This window comes from Neomonachus schauinslandi, chromosome 6 (assembly GCF_002201575.2).
Source record: "Neomonachus schauinslandi chromosome 6, ASM220157v2, whole genome shotgun sequence".
Lineage (NCBI taxonomy): Eukaryota > Metazoa > Chordata > Mammalia > Carnivora > Phocidae > Neomonachus > Neomonachus schauinslandi.
Window position 1 is genome coordinate 6,172,511 of NC_058408.1, and position 15,509 is coordinate 6,188,019.

General features: G+C 47.9%; 1 protein-coding gene across 2 annotated transcripts in view; it reads left to right on the forward strand.

Moving 5' to 3' along the window:
* LOC110588187 (nitric oxide synthase 1 adaptor protein) overlaps positions 1-15,509 on the forward strand; it is a 261,046-nt gene that overhangs the window by 55,599 nt on the left and 189,938 nt on the right. The window lies entirely within an intron of this gene.

The following is a 15,509-nucleotide window of genomic DNA, read 5'->3' on the forward strand; positions in this document are numbered from 1 at the left end:
ATTCTTTCCTGCGATTTTTAGAGCATTGACTTGGAGGCCAGGACACCTGGGTCATAGTCTCACCTTGAGTCTGTAACTAACTGGGTGACCTCGATCAAAAGACTTGATCATTGGACATCAGTGTCCTGCCTTGTTGGAATAAAACAGGAGGTGGGGGCGAAAGCCTTTGGAGATGCTCTCCTAACGTGTTCATGCTTCTCTCCCATCATTTCTTCTCTCTGGGAAACTGTCTTCACAGTCCGTGTTCCCCCTCATTTCTGCCTGTCTCACTGACTACCCTTGTGGACTCTTCGATTGGACTTCTTGATTATCTTTGTGGCTTATCATTTTTCTCTTCCTTTTGGTGAGAGGAATTGTTACTGTGACTCTTGATTCCTTAGGCTTCCTGCTTTCTCTAGATTACCTGGATTACCCTGACACATCACTGCAAAAGTATTTGCTGTATGATGGGTGGTGGTAGTGATTAATGCCTCTGCTATGAGGACTGTTGGGCGATCACCATGGGATGTTGGGTCATTAGATGCAAGCTTAACAGACTGGGATTGCCTAAAGGTAGTAAAAGAACATATCTAAAGGTTTTTGCTTAATAGGAAAAACTACCATGGGCTCATTTGTTTGAGGGGCCAGGCTTTGTGCTGTGTGTGGATACAGCGGCCCCTAGTCATGGCAGTCTAATTAGGGAAGACACAGTTAATCTAAGAAACAAATCAAAACTCACAACTGATGAATGAACCAAGTATAACAAGGAGAACTAACCTATAGGGAGCTGAAAATGTGTAAGAACCAAGCACTTTATGTGCATTATCTCCTTGAATCTTTACGGTGGCTCTGCAAGAAGGGGAGTCTTTGTCCTATTTTATAGAAACTGAAGCCCAGATAGTTATCCAGATCAGACTCCAAAGCCCGGGTACTTTCTGCTATCCCTTGCTTACCTCCCTTACGAGTCCATAATCCCAGCCTCTAATTCTCTGTGGAGAGCCACCACCTGCCCTTGGGCAGAAAAGACGGAAGCTTCCATGTTGTGATTTGAAGGCTTTAGTTAAAAGACCTCTCTGTCCCCAAATACCCACTCTCTTGATCTGGAGACTCTGGCCGGTGACTAGCACGTGAGACTATTCGGTTTCCATGAGATGCCGTGAAAGGTACACGCATCACCGGGCTGGGCTAGTTAATTAGGCCCCTTGCTGCCAGTATTGTCCTACCAGGGGTTAGTTTATGTAACTAGTTAGCTGCATGTAGAGCGGGGGGAGGGACTGGGAACACCGAACAGGGCGTTTTGGTGGGGACGAGGGAAGAGGGGAAAGAAATCTTGGGAGAGGATCACTGCTGCCCCGGGAGGAGGGCTGGATGCAGGGTACCTGGGAAGATGAGGGAAAGGATCGAAAGCGAGAAGTGAAAGGTCTCCAGAGATGAACTTTCCCTCCCTTGTTCTTAGTAATAACTGGCCTGTCTCTGCATTATTGCTCCTTTCAGAGAGAAAGTACACGGTACCTCCATTTTCTCAACTCTTGTGTGAGAAAAAGGAACCGGTATCTGTGGTCTCCACTGTACACAGATTAAAGACCAGGGCAGCCTAGTGGCTGAGCCACGCGCGGAGGGACTCCGGTGTCTGGAGATCCCGCGCCCCCTGCTGCTCAGGGTTTGGTTGGCATCAGGGTGGAAGCACAGCTTGCTGGGGCAACTGGCCCTCTTGGGCGCCTCTAGTTTCCCTCCCTGGCTCCTTCTCGTGTACTTTGCTACTCCTCCCTTTATCCTCGTTTCGGCTGCCCCCGGAGGGCACTCATGGTCTAGTGCTCCGTAGAGCTGCTAGCACCTGAGACACCTTTTTGAGGAGAGTAGTGGAGCCTTACCCGTGATGCCCTTTGAACTCTAAATATCAGAAGAGCTATGATGTGTGGAACAGAAGGCCTGTGGCTGCCAGGGTGATGAGAAATATCTTTACATGTTTGAGGACAGAGTAGATTCTGAATCTCTATGGAGACCGATTTTTGCTTGCTATAAAAGGGAGAACTTGCTAACAGAGCTGTTGCCTGAGATAGTGATCTCTTCAACAGGGGTGGTATTTAAGCATGGCAAGCATTTAAAGAAGAGATTAAAATTCCAGGTGTAACCGGTCAGAATGGCTAAAATTAACAAGTCAGGAAACGACAGATGTTGGCGGGGATGCGGAGAAAGGGGAACCCTCCTACACTGTTGGTGGGAATGCAAGCTGGTGCAGCCACTCTGGAAAACACTATGGAGGTTCCTCAAAAAGTTGAAAGTAGAGCTACCCTACGACCCAGCAGTTGCACTACTGGGTATTTACCCCAAAGATACAAATGTAGGGATCCGAAGGGCTACGTGCACCCCGATGTTTATAGCAGCAATGTCCACAGTAGCCAAACTATGGAAAGAGCCTAGATGTCCATCGACAGATGAATGGATAAAGAAGAGGTGGTGTGTATATATATGCAATGGAACATTATGCAGCCACCAAAAGGAATGAAATCTTGCCATTTGCAACGACGTGGATGGAACTACAGTATATTATGCTAAGCAAAATAAGTCAGAGAAAGACAAATACCATGATTTCACTCACGTGGAATTTAAGAAACGGCATAGGGGGAGGGAATGAAAAATAAAAAGATGAAATCAGAGAGGGAGACAAACCATGAGAGACTCTTAATCATAGGAAACTGAGGGTTGCTGGAGGGGAGGGGGGTGAGGGGGATGGGGTGATGGGCATTAAGGAGGGCACGCGATGGAATGAGCACTGGGTGTTATATAAGACTGATGAATTACTGACCTCCAGCTCTGAAACTAATAATACGCTATGTTAACCAATTGAATTTAAATAAATTAAAAAAAAATTCCAGGGGTGTGTGTGCGGGGTGGGGGGGGGAGTTGTCAGGCAATATTATCTATGTTTACTATCCTTTCCAACCCAGAAATCTACTTCCTTTTCTTAATCTCATCATGGCCTGACCTTTCCCCCCCCCCCCCCCCCCCCCCCCCCCCTTCCCTCCCGGTCTCGAATACTGCCCTTTTTGAGTTGCAACATGTGTAATACATTATTTTATCTTTTTTCTTGCTGTGTCTTTAAAAATCCATTCCTGCCTAGAAGATTAGTGCTGTTTGTGTTTTGGGATCACCCTAGTGAGCCTGGTTCACCCAGGCAGTTCCAGAAATGTCATGGTGGTAGGACTCTTTGCTTGAGAAGGTTCAGCATGAGACAGAAATAATCTATTCTGTGAGCTGCTTTTTCGTTTTATTGCATTGGTGAGTAGGAATATGAAATGAGATTGCTATACTCTTACAGTGTGGGAAAAATGCATATTCTTTGGGGGTGGGAAATATATCTTCTCGAATGAGAACTAAAATTCAGGACCGTTATAGCTCATTTCTTTCCCTGGGAATGCTTTCTCTGATGAATTTAAGCGTCTAGTTGACAGCCAGCAATGCAGAATGGCCCAGAAGAGCGTTTGAGAGGCCAGAGTGGTTGGGGAGGGTCATAGCCTTGCCTTAAAGAGAGCACTTCGGAGGCTCACGCAGAACCCAGTTTGGTTGTAATTCTCCTTTCCTGTCCGCAACGAATCAAAAGGAGGACGGTTATTTCTCGTGGGTATGTTTTTAAGATCACAGCTTTATTGAGATAAATTTACATACCATACAATTCACTGTGTTAAGTGTGTACGACTCCATGGTTTCTAGTATTTTCTTTTTTTTTTTTTTTTAAAGATTTTATTTATTTATTTGACAGAGAGAGACACAGCGAGAGAGGGAACACAAGCAGGGGAGGTGGGAGAGGGAGAAGCAGGCTTCCCGCCGAGCAGGGAGCCCGATGCGGGGCTTGATCCCAGGACCCTGGGATCATGACCTGAGCCGAAGGCAGACGCTTAACGACTGAGCCACCCAGGCGCCCCTAGTATTTTCATTCTGTTGTGCAACCACCACTGCTGTGGAATTGCAGGCTGTTTCCATCCTCCCCAAAGGAAAACTACCGTTACTGATCTCCCAGTTCCTGGCAACCACTGATCTACTTTCTGTCTCTATGGATTTGCTTATGGTGGACATTTCCTCTAATGTGGAGTCTTCTGTGACTTGCCTCTTTCACTTGGCATAATGGTGAAGTTTATCCATGCTGTAGCATGTATCAGCATTCCATTCCTTTTTATATATAATAATAATATATGGATATACCCCATTTTTTTTACACATTCATCCATTGATGGACATGTGGGTTTTTCCATTTTGGGGGCTGTTTTGCGTAATGCAGCTCTAAGCATTCACGGACAAGTTTTTGTGTGGCCTTATGTCTTCATTTTTGGGGGGGTGCGTACCTAGCAGTAGAATTGTTGATTCCTATGTTAACTCTGTTTTGCTTTTTGAGGAACTGCCAAACTGTTTTCCAAAGTGGCTGCACTATATTTTTTTTACAGCAACGTATGAGGATTCCAATTTCTCCATATCCTCATTAACACTTGTTATTTTGGAGCTTATTTTAGCCATCCTGGTGGGTGTGAAGTGTATCTCATTGTAGTGTTAATTTGCAGTTCCCTAATGACTCATGATTCAGCATTTTTTTCATGTGCTTATTAGCCATTTATGTTTTTGGGGAGAAATGTCTATTCATACCCTTTGTCCATTCTTTATGTGAGTTGTTTCTTTTGTTGAATTGTAAGAGTTATATTCTGGATGAAAGTCCCTTCTCAGATATGACTTATAAATATTTTCTCCCATTACACGAGTTGTCCTTTGACTTTCTTGATGGTGTCCTTTGAAGCACAAGTGGTCTTAACTTTGATTAAGTCCAGGTTATTTTTCTTCTGTTTGTGCGTTTGGTGTCCTAGGAAACCATTGCCTGATCTAAGCTCATGAAGATTGACTCCTATGGTTTCCTCTAAGAATTTTGTAGTTTTAACGCTTAGATGTGTGATAGATCTTGAGTTAATTTTACATAATAGTGTGTGGTAGGAGTCCAGCATCATTCTTTTGTGTGTGGATATTTAGTTGTCCCAGCACCATTGTTGAAAAGACCATTTCTTTCCTCCAGTGAATTGTCTTGACACTCTTGTCAAAAATCAGTTGGCCATAAATTTAGGGATTTATTTCTGGAGTCTGTTTTACTCCATTGATTGATATGTCCAGCTTTATATTAGTACCACACTGTATTGATTACTGTAGTTACGTAGTAATTTCTGAAATTGGGAAGTCCGAGTCCTACAACTTTGTTCTTTTCCAAGATTGTTTTGGCTTTTCTGGATCCCTTGGATTTCCGCATGAATTTTAGGATTGGCTTGTTAATTTCTGCAAGAAAGACCGATTGGATTTTGTGATACTGTAATGCAATAAATATATATTTGGTCTCTGCTTCCTGACCCAGAGCTCCTAAAAACACTTGGAATTTCCTGAATGAGAAGGGGGAGAAGAACATCTTTCATTGTTCATAAGAAGCCTCTTTCAACCTTACCTTGAGTTGATGTTAATGAAGTGACTCTTAGTGGGCCCCTAGAAGCTTCAGCATGGGGGCTGCTTGGGAGAGAGGCACCAACCATGTAATTGGAAGGTTGGAACTTTGAGCCCCACTTCCTGACCTTAGGGGAAGCTCCAGGGGCTGGAGATTGAATTCAGTCTCGGTGGCCAGTGACTTAATCATGCCTGTTAGTGGAACCTCCATAAAACCCCTAAACAATGGGTTTGGAGAGCTCCTAAGTTGGCTAACACACTGAGGTGTTGGAAGGGTGGCCTGCCCAGAGTGGCTTCCTAGAGCTCTGTGCCCCTTCCCACATACCTGTGTCCCTCTTTATCTGGCTGTTCACTTGTATCCTTTATAATAATTTGGTAATAGTAACTAAAGTGTTTCCCTGAGTTCTGTGAGCTGTTAAAATAAATTACTGGACCTGTGAGGGGATCATGGGAATCCCTGACTTACAGATGGTTGGTCAGAAGTATGGGAGGCTCAGAACTTCCAACCAGTATCTCAAATGGGGTTTTGTTGGGCTGAACTCTTAACCTGTGGGCATGTGTTAACTCTGGGTACTGAGTGTCAGAATTGAAATTGTAGGACACCCAGTTGGTGTTCGCAGAGAATTGGAGAATTAGTTGGTGTGGAAGACCCACACATTTGATGTTAGAGATGCTAGTTTATAAACAGGTTATAGATTTTAATGGAGTGATTGTATCGAATTTGCAGATCAGTTGGGAAGTGTTTCCATCTTAAGTCTTCTAATCCATGAACATGGAAAGTCTTCCTGTTGATGTAGGTCTTGAATTTTGCAGAGGTGTTTTGTAAGCTTCAGTGTATAGGTCGTACACTTTTGTTAAGTTTATTCCTAAGTATTTTATTTCTTTGGGTGCTATTGTAAATGGAATTGTTTTCTTAATTTCATTTTTAAAAAAGATTTTATTATATGCCAGAGAGAGAGAGAGCACAAGCAGGGGGAGCAGGAGGCTCCCCAATGAGTAGGGAGCCCGATGTGGGACTCCATCCCAGGACCCTGGGATCATGACCTGAGCAGAAGGCAGATGCCCAACCGACTGAGCCACCCAGGCATCCCTCTTAATTTCATTTTTAACTCCTTCATTGAATGTGATTTTGTGTATGTGTGTGTGTATTCCTTAGGATTTTTTATATACAAGACCATGTCGTCTGTGGATAGTATGGCTACTTCTTTTCCAATCTGGATGCCTTTTATTTCTTTTCTTGCCTTATTGGCTGGCTAGAACTGCCAGATCATGTTGAATAGAAGTGATAAGGGCAGACCTCCTTGACATGGTCCTGATCTTAGGGGAAAAACATTCAGTCTTTCACCATTAAGCATGAGGATAGCTGTGGGTTCATTTGTTGGTTTATTACCCTTTATTAGATGGAGGAAGTTTACTACCATTCATAGTTTATTGAGTATTTTCATCATGAAAGGGTATTGGGGGAAAAAAAAGGGTATTGGATTTTATCAAATACTTCTTGTCTCTTGGGTTGATTGAATGGCCTTTGGTCTTTATTTTATTAAGTGGTATATTAACTGTCCTATGTTCAGCCAACCTTACATCTTGGGATAAATCACACTTGGCCACTGTGTATAATCCTTTTTATAGGTTGGTGGATTTGTCTTGCTAGTACTTTCTTGAGGATTTGGGACAGTTATTGTTAAAGGCAGGAGCATATATAGCCTGTTGTTACCATTCTTGCTGCTAACAGTGTAGGAAGCATTCAATTCTAACATCAGCCTCAAGGACTCAGAAGGCATAAGAGTACCCTGGAGCCTGTTGTCATTGCCGTAGGACTTATACAGTAAATGATGTATTTAACTGGTTATTCTGAATCCTGAAGAAATGTGTTTGTTCTAGCTTATAGAATCTCAGTTTTGGGGGCAGAGTATAATATATTTTAGGAAGATTCTACTCAAGACTGTTCAAAATAAAGAAAAGTTGGGTATTTCAATGGGGTACCTGCCAGTTATCTGGAAATTTTACTCGATTGTGGGGTTTCATTCTGTGATGCTGATAAATGATAAGTGGGTTAGAGATTTGTATCCCCGCCTCTGGGAAGGTCACGGCTCGGTCAGTTGGGAGGGAAATGTGGCAAACCACATCCACCACCTGAGGCTCTGTGAGCTGTGTGATGGCCATTCCTGGTGCAGGCGTGGGGGCGTTTGTCAGCTGTCCATGTGGCCTGGTCACACTCTCTGTTCCTAGTGTTCATGTCTCCCCTCCTCACTGCTGTTTGAGCCTGTGCGACTGAATTCTTGGTTCCATGTTCCATTGACTCCATGGCATTTTGGATCACCTTTTGCTTTGTCCAGTCATTAGTCTGTAAGAACCCAAGAGTCGATTTTTGTAAAGCTACAAAATCTGTATCATCAACGCCTTGTTGGCCCATAAAGCAAGAACATAATGATACAAAGAATATCCTGGGGCGCCTGGGTGGCTCAGTCTTTAAGCGTCTGCCTTTGGCTCAGGTCATGATCCCAGGACCCCAAGATCATGACTTGAGCCAAAGGCAGACGCTTCGCCAACTGAGTCGCTCAGGCGCGCTGGTGGTATTTTAGAAACTATGGAACTTTCATCTGTGTTAACTAATTTTGATTCTTAGGACAAGGCTTGGAGAGGTTAAATACTTAGAGTTCAGCTGGTACAGAATGTTGGTGCTGCCCCGAGGTGAATGCTTAGGGGATCTCTTTCCAGCATCATCTCCAGGGTCATCTTCTCTATTTCCACAGTTCCATTCCCGAAGTCCTTGGATGAATGTCCTTCTCCCCTTGCCCTGTGGTGGGTCATTGGTTTGTGTTTTGGCTCCTGACCATTCGGGTGCCTGTGCACAGGCCTCCTGATCCAGCTCCACCTGAGTTCAATGTCGTGAACCAGGCCTTGGTGGGGCACTGACTGTGTCACCCTGCTGCTCTATCTTGGGGGGGGGGGTGTACGATAGCGAGATGCACATTGGTTCTGATCCTGCCACTCAGAGCTGTGATTCGGTTCTCTCTGAGCCCCAGTTTTGCCTTCTGTAGAATGAAGGTTTGGCTCAAATGGCCCTTGATGGCCACTTGAGCTCTTTCCTTGGGGGTCTGACTTTTCCTCTGATCTCGTGGTATTCTTTGTTCATCTTCCCATTCCTGGTTTACCTGGTTGTTTCACAGCTGGTGACTTAATTATCACATAGCCTGGGTAAATGTTTCACTTTGCTGTCACCGTGTCACCCCCTTGTGCTTTTTCATCCCCCCAGAGGAGAAGTAACCCACGGGCCAAGCAAGCCCCCCAGATGGGCAGGGCAGAACATGCTTCTTGGCTTCTGCCGCTCGCCCGCAAGCCAGATTTTCATGTGGAGCTGAGGCTTTCATTCGGGAGCTGCTAGTTGAAAGACCAGAACACTTTTTTCTGTCTTACTGCTTTTTCTCTCCCCTTTGCCCAGATCCCTCAGATCCTCATAATAAAGAGAAATAATCAGGCCAACCCATCTAAGCTTTTGCTAATGGACTAAAAGAACCCAAAGAGCCTCTCCATGGGCTTGCTGGATGGTTCAGCCCGACCCTCTGTCCCTTGTAGAGAGGCGCATGGCATTAGCATAAAGACAAGTCACCACAATGATTTTGCACCCAGCCCTTCATGTGAGGAGCAGGAAGGATTCTGCTGTGATCTCCGGCACATTCATCGGCCCCCGCTGAGCCCCTGATCAATAGTGACACAGTCACATCAGATGGCCCTCAAATAGTACTTCCTTTTTTGGATGGGCTGGGAGAGAGAGGAAGAAATATAAATGCCTCTTTCCTTTTAGACTACAAATAAATAAAGACGTGGTGTGCAGCTGCATTTCAAGCATTTTGGAAGCTTTTCTGGTTGTGTGTGTGTGTGTGTGTGTGTGTGTGTGTGTAGGGAGAGGAGGGGTGGGGGAAACCTGCCCCAGGACTTCTGCCTTGTTGCTGTCAGGGGTAAGGACACTGGTAAATGTCCATATGGGTACTTCGAAGTCCCTGTGCCCCCTCCCGCACACCTCCACACCTGGAGAACACAGAGCAGGCCTCAAGTGGGGAGGGGGACACCCCGAGGCAATGTTTTTCCTCCCCTCCCCCAGAGCGGTTAGCAGAAGGTCATTGGCTGAGTGTGTGCCCTGGAATCTGGGGCCGCTGCAGCCTGCTGTTAATGCTGCTTTGTTCGATGCTAAATGAGGCGAGAACTTTCACCCAGGTCACATTCATAATCCCGCTCAACAGGACGCTCGGCTGGGCACCAAGAGCCGTTTCTGATGCCGGGGGGGGGGGACGACCTGCCTGTTAGAGAGGGGGTGCCAGCTTGGAGCGGGGCGAGTGGGCTGCTCAGCCCTAATTCTGTGACTTGGGCAGGTCCCCGAACTGGTGCGAGCTGCCTTGCCCCCTCCTTCACTTGGCAGATACTTGTGTCTTACTCTGCCAGGCCCTGGTCTGAGCGCTGGGGAGACGGGGGCGGAGTGGGCAACGACCTGGCTGGCCCTCCAGGAGCTCCCATTCTCCTGGGGAAGGCCGATGATGACTGTGGATGAGGCACACCCTGCAACCACAGATGCTGGGAAGGAAAGCAAAGGGCGAATGAGAAAAAGAGCAGCTTGGGTGGGTCATAATGGCGGACATTTAGGAAGGACTGGCAGGATTTGAAGTCCTCTGCTTCTATGATTCTAAGTTTTTATTTTTAAAAAAATCTTTTAAAAGCTTTTATTTATTTGAGAGCGAGCACAAGCAGGGGAGGGGGCAGAGGGAGAGGGAGAAGCAGACACTCCGATGAGCAGGGAGCCCAATATGGGGCTCGATCCCAGGACCCTGGGATCATGACCTGAACCAAAGGCAGACAAGGCAGATGCTTAACCGACTGAGCCATCCAGGTGCCGCTGATTCTAAGTTTTTAGAAGGTATCAGGACAGGATTGGTTAAGGGACTAGTTCAGATGGGTCCCCCACTGGTGGGTTCTAGATTCCAGCAGGTATCAGACTAGTTGGGCATGTTTTTGAGAAGAGGATACAGTGTGGCCAGGAAACCGGAGGGATATGAGAAGGTTGGCAGGGTGACAGAACAAAAGTCAGGCTGGATTTGGACCCGAAAGGAGAGTGTTGGCTCAGAGGCAGGCAAGGAGGTCAGGGGCTGGGGAGATCTAGCCCTCCCTCTGCATTCTCCTGTCTGCTTTGGGCCTCTTTGTCCTTCTCTGACAAGAGGGGCGTCCTCCTGAATCTCACGTGGTGTTCACCGTGGGCTGGAGCTGTTTAACAGGGGCTGAGTGGTTTTCAGAAGATCACAGGTGGGAAGGCAGAATCTGGGGAACTTTACATTGCACCGGGGGCCCTTTTGCCCCCAGAAGAACGTGGCCCGGTGGCCTTTCCCTGTGGCCTTGCCCATGCTGGCCAGTCAGTAGGGCTTTAACAGCCTTTTGCCACAAGATTCTGCTATTCTCCTCTGAAGAGTGTTCGTTTTTGTTCTCCGCGATGGTTAATGAGGCTGGTCTTAAATCCCAAATCTGGGAGGGCAGCTGCCACCTTCTCCTGGGCTCCTTGGAATCTCCCATGCAAATGTGTAGTTTGGAGGTCATCCACGGAGCCGGCTGGGGTTGACATTTGGGGGTCACCCTGTAGGACCCCCTTCTGTTGGGGATTTCTGCCCCCCATTTGCCACTTCCTCTGGCTATCCCATCTCTGGTGTCCACACCCCCCAGGCTGTCTGTCTGGGCTTCTAGGCCCGAGCTCCAGCCAGCTGGTGCTGTGCAAACGACACAAACCGAGTCTCGTGTAGGGCAGTCGCCTCCTTTCAGGGAGGATTCCATGCCAAGCCCTGCCTGTTCTTGGTCTCTCTCCAGGGCCTTCAAGCTTATTCTTAGGACTTCAAGTAACAGACTTCATGTTTTAGGGTTACAGAAAAATTGGGTGGCAAGGACAGAGTTCCCATATACCCCTTACTGCCTCCGCACCCCCACCCCCCAAACACACGGTTTCCCCTCTTAGCATCTTGCATTAGGGCGGTGCATTTGTTACGATTGAGTCAATAATGATACGGTATTATTAACTAACATCCTAGCTGGTTTTTCAGTTCACTCTTTGTACATTCTCTGCAAAATTGTTATTTTTTTTAATAATCTTGTCCAGACATCATATTTATTGCTTGTCGGAGGCCTAGTCCAGTGATACAGTTCCTCCAACATTATCAGAGGCAGGATCATCTCATACATTTATTTTTGACTCCTATATCAGTTTTGTGTGTGTGATTCTTTTTTTTTTTGGTTTCTGGAAACAGTTGACAGAAACCTTGTAAATTAAAGGGAGTTCCTGAAGAAGGTGATGGCAGAACGTCTAACGAGTCCATGGGTGGCTGTTAAATCTTGCTGCCTTTTAGTGTTGTGATTCACGCACCAGGGGACCCTATATACAATGTAGTTTATCAGCATCTCTAGAAGTTAATCTCCAGAAAGTGGAAGCAAGAAAATGAACGTAATTTCAGGAGGTATTAATCTAGCACCAAGGCTGAGGTTGTCCAGAAACTCACAAAAAATATCAGAAGTCCTTTGGTTTAACCTTGTTTGCAGCTACCTCCTGCTTATCTGGAAGATGAAGCTGCAGATAAAATGAACACAGGTGATCTTGTATCTTGATTACCCACTACAAATTGCATCCTCCTTCTAGTTTTTTCCTTTTTTTCTTTTCTTCTTCTTTCTGGATGCTCGTGAAAAAGAAGTAGGTCTGGATATTTTAAAACTCCTTTATTCTCCCCTTAAGCTCTGTGGTAGATGTTCTGAATAGCAGCCCTCTGAGATGCCCCACAGCAGGATTCCTACAGAATCCTACAGAAGTCTTACGGAAGGCCAGGTGGCTAAGAATCTGCCAGCAGAAAGGTCTGAGGTACTTCATCTCCTGGTAAGCCAGGCATTGGGTGTGCTGCCGTAAGAGCATCTGGCTTGGGTCCAGCTCAGGCGCCAGCATGAATGTCAGGGGGGGTTTATAGAGTCACAGCGGGGGGGACCACACAGGCTGGGACGGCTGATGGGAGGAAGCTGGCCGGGGAGGCAGAGTCCGGGGCTCAGGCCTCTCCTGCCCCTCCTCGGAGCGCTGGGGGTGGATGGGTTCCTTGTCAGAGGATTCCGGTCAGGCAGGCGTGGGTCACCAGTGACGAGGAAGTTGTGTACTTGGCCGTGTGTTGAGGGCCGTGGATAGTGGAGGACTGGGGGGGGGAGAGAGAGAGAGAGAGAGAGAGCGAGCGCGCAGAAGAGGAGCGTTCCGCGTGCAGGCAAGGGCACGCATATTGAGGCCCTGCCCGACAATGGAGGGGCCGGCGGTGTGAGAGGAAGCTGCGCCATGTGGGCCACCTGGGAAGGGGGAGCCACACCAAGGTCTCTGAGGGGCCTCTTCAGAGCAGTTGGTGCGAGTGTGCGGGGGTCTTCAGGGGGTGATGCAAGCGGGTTTGCATTGGAGAGCGCTCACTCTGACAGCCTGGTGGGAAGTGGTTTGGAGGGGCCCCAGGGACAGTGGAGAAAGCCACGAGGGGACACTGGATGAAGTCAGAAGGAAGGGTTTTGTGGGATGAGGTGGGGGTAGAGGGGAAGCTCGTTCCGGGATGACCCCCAGGTCTCAGGCTTGAATGATCGACGGTGGATGTTCTGGGGGCTGTTAATCAAGGTGAAGAAGCCTAAGTGAGGAGCATGGCGTGGGGGGCGGGGAGGAGAAAGAACACGAGTTTCCCTCCTGGAAACGATTTCTTTGATTCCCAGGCACGGAGCCGGCCTGCCTTTGTTGTCACGGGAGCCCTCGGCACCCAGTATCCTGCAGGAGAGGCACATAAAGGGGATGCCGTTTCTGAGCACGAACCTGTCACGGGGCGTCAGCCTTAGACTGAAGGCAGGCTTTTGCCTGATCCTTGCAGGAGGTGACAGAAGCAAGGATCTTGAAAGGTTCTTAGCTCGGCAGGTGGACGAAGTTCAGGCCTGGGAGCCAACTTTCCAAAGTAGCGTGGGAAGGTCCTGTCCTGTTCACCCCAGAAATGATGGTGAGCTTGGCCGCGGAAGCTGAGTGGTTGTAAGGACCAGCCTCTAGCAGGTGGGTCTGGGCTTGGACTGGGTCCTGCACTCGCTCTGTCTCAAGATCGAGACTCCGATGGACTGTAGTCCGTTGTGGAGGTGGTCGTGCTTCGTGCTTGCCCCAGGTCGTTGTGAGGTCAGACTTGCACATACAGCAGCATTGACTTTCAGGTCTTGTTTTGCACTGAGGAGTGGGCTTTCCGACCTCTCCCCTGCTCCCCTGGCACTGTGGTTCTGCATTGTGACTCACGTCGTTAGTGTGACTAGCTTTTGACTAGATGTGGACCTCATACCTTGGGTTTCCTTTTAATCTGTTTGACCCTAAGGTGCGTCTATTGTGGGTTACCTGCTCCAGATGGATTCTCAGAAAGGCGACTGGGAAGGAAGGCAGACCAGTGCGTGCGTGCGTGGTGTGAATGGACTGTAAGCTATTAGTGTGTGTGATGACCATGTGGGTGTGAGAGGAGTGTGTTTGTGGGCCATGTGCCTTGCACGTGTGTGAACGTGTATAGCGTGTACGTGCACTCGTACCAGCGTGGGGGGTGGCGATGGCGTGGAGGAGGCAGTCGCAGGTAGAGATGATGGGTGTCCTCGTGTAAGCTTCTTTTAATAAACCTGTCCAAAGCCAGAAAGCTACCTCTCCTCTCTTTCGTCCTCCCTGCACCCCATGTTTCCTGACTGCTTCGGGGTTCTCTGCCCAGCAGTCTCCCTTCCGGAGGGGGAGAGATGGGCTGGGTGGAGGTAGCGCTGGGGACGGGTCCCCTCTGGGCACTTGTGTTCCGGCTCAGGTGTGGATCTCACTGGAGCAGGCCCTCCTGGTGTGTGGCAGGGGTCAGTGTTGGGGGGACAGTTCAGGCTCACCTGTAATGAGTGACCTTGCTAGGTCTTGAGGTCCTGGCTCTCACATGATGGCTGAGGGAACACAAGCCCCTGGAGATCTGAGTGCTCGGAGTTCAGGGCAGGAGCCTTCAGGCAGGAAGGGCCCGGGACCTCGAGTATGGAAACTGCTGGAGCTTCTGTGATGTTGGGCAATCACAAACCCAGGCCTCGTGTTGTTCCGGAATGTGTCGGTCACGGACATGTCCGCAGGGCCCCAGCAGAGCTCAGAAGGGAGAGACCCCAACCATGTTTAAATCCTATCACACTCTTCGATCCAGGGGGCTTCATGTACCTGAGCACGTTGCCAGGTGCTTTATCAACACGTGCACTGCTCCTGCGCGCTGTGGTGGGGCCGTCCGCCTTGGGCCCAGATGGCTGCCGGGATCGTGCTTCAGGGTATGAGCGCACACACGCTGGATCAATCTTGGGGGAAGTCCTTTGCAGTATTCAGCTTTTGGAACCTTCCTTACTGGAGCTAGCCTTAGCTCCAAATTTCAGAAAGAACCTTCTCTTCCTGCGACCACAGGAAATACAGGATGACTATCCTCTTATCTTCTATTAATTCAGTCTTTGCTTAGGTAGACTTTTAAGTTATTTTGGGGCTGTTAATTCCTAGGACATCCCCCAGGCTATTTTATATCATTTGAATGTAAAAAGGAAAGGCACACCCAATAGGTCATTATGGAACGGGATGGCGTGTATGAAGAACTGATATCATATGTGCTTAAAAAACGTCCCCCGCTCTTTTCTTGTTTCATCCTACTAAGGAATGATCTCTAGATACTTGTGTACTTTTGATATAGCAATCCTACTTGTAGAAGTCCAACCTCCAGAGCTCCTTGGGTGAGCTGTGAGCTCTGCAGGTGATGGGGTCGTGTTGTTACCGGTGGTGTTTCCGTGTCGTTACTAGTGACAGAGGGTAGGCGTCTGTCAATAGGGGACCCATTGCAGGTAACGTGCCGACTTGTGTGCGTTGGCAGAGAAAAATGCCCAAGTTGTATTTAGAGCAAAAAACAAACAAAAACGAAAAAACCCAACATGCAGAACAAATGTGAAGAGTGAACCTTGTTTACATAAAATAAATTCCTCTGTGTCTATGAATGTATCTGTCCATCAGCACACAAAAAGGTGTA